The sequence below is a fragment of the Bubalus kerabau genome, chromosome X, assembly GCF_029407905.1.
Source record: "Bubalus kerabau isolate K-KA32 ecotype Philippines breed swamp buffalo chromosome X, PCC_UOA_SB_1v2, whole genome shotgun sequence".
In the NCBI taxonomy this organism is placed as follows: Eukaryota; Metazoa; Chordata; class Mammalia; order Artiodactyla; family Bovidae; genus Bubalus; species Bubalus kerabau.
This window is the reverse complement of record NC_073647.1, coordinates 22596463-22602084: the sequence shown is the minus strand read 5'-3', so window position 1 is coordinate 22602084 and position 5622 is coordinate 22596463. Positions and strand designations below refer to the sequence as shown.

Here is a 5622-nt window from a genome sequence, read left to right as displayed (position 1 = left end):
CTTCAAAGTGCCTGTGTTAGAAAACTCAAGGCTACCAAAATAGACTGTTTCTTCCAGGCAGAAGCAGAACATAGGGTCCCTTTCTCCCAGGTTCTGTGGGAGGGGAGGACCTAAATATTGACAGGCACCAGTTAATAAACCCAGATGGGTTTCACACTGACTCCCCTCAAACAACTTTCCACTTTTTGTAATTTTTCACTTCCCTGACTCTACTGAACCTTCACTTCCTTCCTTATTCCTTCATTTTCCCTTTAAAAACACCCAGTCATTTCTGTACAAATCAAAGTTCACACTGGAATATTTTCTGTGTTGCAATAGTATGTTACTGATTAAAATCTGTCCTGACCACTTTAGTGTCTGGCTTTGTTTATCTTTGATACTACCACCAACTGCAACTTGTATCCAAATCTTCTGTGTTAGATGCTACTGTTATTCAGATGGCAAGTGCCAAAGGAAAAAGAGGGAGGAAAAGTGACTGCGCACTAGCTGCGTGAGTGGGATGAGATTTTAGCCTTCTTTTGCTTCTCACTCAATACAACTATTTCTTTTGATGTTGCTTTGAAGTTGTTTTGCAGCAAGTAAAAAAAAAAATTATAGATGTGAAAAAGCATGTTCTCCACCAATACTTTTACAGACCAAATGCCAGTCTAGGATGACAGAGCTGATCCTAAATATGATGAATTGCTGAAGACACTAGAAGGTTAAGTTAACCCTCCAGAACTCATCTTGTCTCCTGGCTACTCAGGAATTCAGGAAAATAGCAGTGACAAGAAAGGTTGTACGGGAGGAATTTTGGAAGCCAAAGGCTTCCTCATTTCACGTTTTCTAAAATAAAACTGCGCACTGTCATTACAGATTTTCGGGCTTGAAGCCTCCTCTCTGTGACTCCGCTTAAGGATGGTGGAAGGGTTCAGGGCTTCTGCTCAGGGACTTGGGCTGATTGCTTCTGCGTGATTCTTATCACAAGCAGTGGTTTATCTTGGTGTATGCACGCGTGTCGCGCCCCCACAGCGCACGCGCCCCCACAGCGCACGCGCCCCCACAGCGCACGCGCCCCCACAGCGCACGCGCCCCCACAGCGCACGCGCCCCCACAGCGCACGCGCCCCCACAGCGCACGCGCCCCCACAGCGCACGCGCCCCCACAGCGCACCCGCAGTGCAATGGAGCGGAGAGAAAGACCCTTAACTGGGTCTGCTGCATTAGTATCTGCTTTCCTGGTGAAATAGGGAACGGACAGGCCACCTCTTAGTGCAAGGCCAGGTGAGCATTTCAGTTGCCAGCCCAGAGAGAATGGTGGAGGCTTTGAATTTGTCCTTTTCAAGATGTAGGATATCGGGTGATTAGGGGAGCAAGGAAAGGGAAGGGTTTTTTTTTTTTTTTCCCCATGCAGATGGCCTTTTCTTCCTCTGGGGGATAGAGAGGGTTTATGAGACAGATTACCTTATTGGTAATTCCAGACATGTTGATTAAAATTACGTTTCTGGGAGAAATTGAAACAATTGGATCATGTATTAAATCTAGTTTCATGAGCTTTGGGGCTTCCCTGATAGCTCAATTGGTAAAGAATCCGCCTGCAATGCAGGAGAACCCGGTTTGATTCTTGGGTTGGAAAGATCCCCTGGAGAAGGGATAGACTACCCACTCCTGTATTCTTGGGCTTCTCATGAGGCTCAGCTGGTAAAGAATCCGTCTGCAATTCGGGAGACCTGGGTTTGATCCCTGGGTTGGGAAGATGCCCTGGAGAAGGGAAAGACTACCTACTCCAGTATTCTGGGCTGTGGTTTTCTTTTTATCATCAGCTACCCTTTACCCCCACCCCCCATCCCACCCCAGTTCACAAAAGAGGAAACGAGTAGCTGATGATCATTTAGAGGGGGAAATGTTTAGCTTTGGGCTTCCCAGGTGGTGCTTGTGGTAAAGAAGCTGCCTGCCAATGCAGGAGACACAAGAGATGTGGGTTTGATACCTGGGTTGGGAATATCCCCTGGAGTAGGAAATGGCAACCCACTCCAGCATTCTTGCCTGGGAAATCGACAGACAGAGAAGCCTAGCTGGCTACAGTGCATGGGGTAGCGAAGAGTCAGACATGACTGAGCAACTGAGCACAGCACATCTCCCTAGAACCTGAGACTGGGGAGAGTGGCATGGTATCTATCTTATTCCCTTCTGGGTTCCCATTGTGTACCAGGTATGACAATGAATCAATGCTCAGTAAATATTTCTTTTACATTTGATTGACAAGGCACAGTTTAAAACACCTGTGAAGAAATATGTTGCCCATCACATTGGCAAAGACTTCAAAAGATAGGACCAGTGTTGCAAATGACAAGATCACAGCAGCATTCTCTCACACTTTGAGAGAGAGTCGAGTTGTCTTTCTGGAAAGCAACTTGGCAATAGGTGTCCAAACCTAAAAGGATTGGTTGGCTTGCCTTTGAGCCAGCAATTCCTCTTCTGGTAATTGATCCCCTAAACTAAAGGGCTTATCAATGGTATTGAAGGGAGAGCAGAGCTTGCCACACCAAAATATGCCCCTTTGGCATATTGATCATTTGGGGCTGGTTATTTCTGAGATGCTACAGACAGAGGAGAAGCTCTGAAAACCAAGTAGAAGTTACTCTTTTATAAGATACCTTTACACTTCTAAGGGAAATCTCCGTTTGTAAGGGTATCTCCTGCTCCCAGAAAGAGGGGGTGGGGGATGGATGACTTTATCTCCTGAAACTCTTTATCAGTGGAGAAAGACTTTAGTCTGCATCACAACTTTACCCTTGTTTACTCTTTCTTTCCTGGTTCCCTCCTGTAACCGCCCCCCACCCCCAACATCTCCTTTTGTCTTTAGCTGGAGATGTTATTTAATGTGGTAGTTTGGGCCATTTGGGCGAGTTACTCAGTTTTCCTAGGTCTCTCCTGTGTATACAGGAGGTATCTATGTTTTTAAACTTGTTTGTTTTTCTCCTGTGTATTTGTCTTTTATTATGGAGGGGAGAGGGGAGTCTCAGTCAAGAATCTAGAAGGGCAGAGGGAACTTTGTTTTTCCTCTCTATGCATAGAAATTGAACCACAATGAAGTATACTGTCCATGTGTTTTCCAATAATTAAATATGAGAAAGTAATGCCATAGAAGAATAAACAACACCTTGGAAAGATCTTTATAAGATTTTATTTCAATGTAGAAACAAGATAGTATGTGGATAAATGTTACATTTAAACTTCATTTATGTTTAAGTAGATGGGAAAAATAATGTAAGCAAAATGCCATGATGCTCTGAATGGTTATCTGACATACAAGGTATCAGATGGTTTTTATTTTCTACTATTGGTTTATATATATATTTTCCAAATGTTCCCCACTTTTATAATGAGGCAATTAGAATTAAATAGAGCATCTTTGCCCCCTGGTGGTTTATTCAGTAATGGTCCTTAGTCTGAGGAAGGAATATTGCATCCACTCAGACAGAAGAGCAGATACTACTGCAGGCCTTATTCCCAAGGCAGAACTTTCAAAATTCCCAAATCTTTTGCTAGGACAAGTGGTTGTGTCCTAGAGGAGCAGTGTTGTGAAACTCTCTGTTTCACAACAGAGTTTCATATTGTCCTCATATTGACCGTGTGGGGACTATATGCCCTCAGCTCCCATGAGACAGAAACAGCAGCAGTAGGGAGAGGAAAATAGGTTCAGGGATCAGCAGAGCACTGGAGGCAGGGCCTTTGCCATCAGAAGGCTAAAGAGGGCAGGCCACTGGAGTTGGGATGGCGACCTTGGGATTGGAGGGGTGGGGACCCACTAAAGTGGGAGTACAGGGCAGAATGGATTTGGTGACTGTCTGTGGATGATCAATAAGAGGGAGGGCACGAAGAGCACTGGGGATGAGTGAGGGATGGTAGTGTGGCCTGCAAGGGGACCAAAGGGGGCAGAATACAGGGAAGGTTAAGAGATCTGGGCTGGGCCTATGACCACTGAATCTAGCCAGACAGACTCCTCTGGCCCACGACCTCCCTTGTCATGATGTCAGGGCACCCTCTCTGCATTTCTTAGGGGTTCAGCTTTTACTAGGATCCCCAAAGGAAGAGGAAAATTCCAAAAACAATGGCTTTCAAACTTTCTGTGAGTCATGATTTCAGGGATCCCTTTGAACCCAACTCCTACTACACAGTTTCATGTGAAGGGCCTGGAGCACCCCATAGCATTGATATACTGTTTCATAAACTGCTTTTATCATTTGCTGTTTTGCCATAACTGGAAATGTGAGTAGTTTTTATTTTGTTTTGCTGAATGTGATGCTGACTCACCCCTTTTCTCTCCAACCTCTGGGCCCACGGATGTGTGTTTGTTTTTGTTTTTAGGCTCATTGTTGCTCATATCTGCCTGTTGGAGCACTTTTGTGGCCACTGCAGCTCACCTGATGGAAGGCTTTTGTCACTGAAGTAGGGAGGTCATCTGATTTGGCACCTACAGGAAGCCACCCTGATTGCAGGATTTCCAGCCTTCTCCTACATGTAAATCATCAATAAACATGACGTGACAATTAAGACTGAGTGAGAGATAGCAGAAACAAATGGCAAAACCAAATCTCCAAAGGCCTCAGATATTGGAAATGTCTGCTTTAGTTCGAAGAAGAAATGTATTCCACTCATTTTGTAGACCTAGAAAGTAAAATTGATCTCTTCGGTATATATTTTTTGACTTAGTTTTTAAAAAATACTGATCTATATATTTGCCTGCACTGGGTCTTAGTTACAGCACACAGGATCTTTGATTTTTATTGCAGCATGTGGGTCTTTGTTATGGCATGTGGGATCTAGTTCCCTGATCAGGAACTGAACCTGGGTTCCCTGCATTGTGAGCTTGGAGTCTTGGCCCTGGAGCACCAGCAAAGTCCTTCTTTGGTGTATTTAAAGAAACTAGAAGAACTGGAAACACGAACAAGGAATAAAGGGCTACCCAAAATGACCAGGTTTCTTCTTTCTCTCCTCTCACTGACCAATTCAGTCCAGAAGCATTAGTGGAGGCCAAGCAATGCAGGTATTTGTGTTGGAGGAGCTTTTGTGATCCTATATTATGTGGTGTTAGCTGAGGGCAGGATGAGAAGAGCTTCCACGTTGGGGATGGTGTCAGGGGCCTGACGTGGGGTGTCAAAGTCCAGGTAAGGCCAGGAGAGCGATTCCAGGGGCAGGGGGTGGTTAGTAGCAGTTGGCCCAGGTTTTTAGAACCTGAGAGGATGTTGAGGATATTCATGCAGGGAGGTCTGGAAAGATGTTTCAGGATCTGATGACAGTAAGGACAGCTACATGGGATGGGAAGTAACTTGAATTGTGTCCTACAAAAATTCATATGTCAAAGTCTGCTATAAACTTAGGGTTTGTGTCTCCCCAAAGTTCATATGTGAAATCCTAACCCCACAATGTGGTGGTATGTGGAAGTAGGGTCTTTGGGAGGTGATTAGGTCATGAGGATGGAGCCTTCATGAATGAGAGTAGTGCCCTTAATTCTAAAAGAGACCCCAGAGAGCTCCCTTCCCTCTACTGCCATGTGAGAAAGATGGCCATCTATGAACTAGAAAGTAGGTCCTCATAAGACATGGAATCTGCCCCTGCCTTGATCCTGGACTTCCCAGCT

The 5622-nt window shown here is 45.0% G+C and overlaps 1 long non-coding RNA gene across 1 annotated transcript; it reads left to right on the top strand.

Annotated features, from left to right (window-relative positions):
- The first annotated feature begins 1080 nt into the window (after positions 1-1080).
- Positions 1081-4953, top strand: LOC129638805 (uncharacterized). The gene is made up of 2 exons (XR_008708028.1): positions 1081-1262; positions 4350-4953. It is a non-coding gene; the product is annotated as an uncharacterized LOC129638805 (long non-coding RNA).
- Positions 4954-5622: the final 669 nt, after the last annotated feature.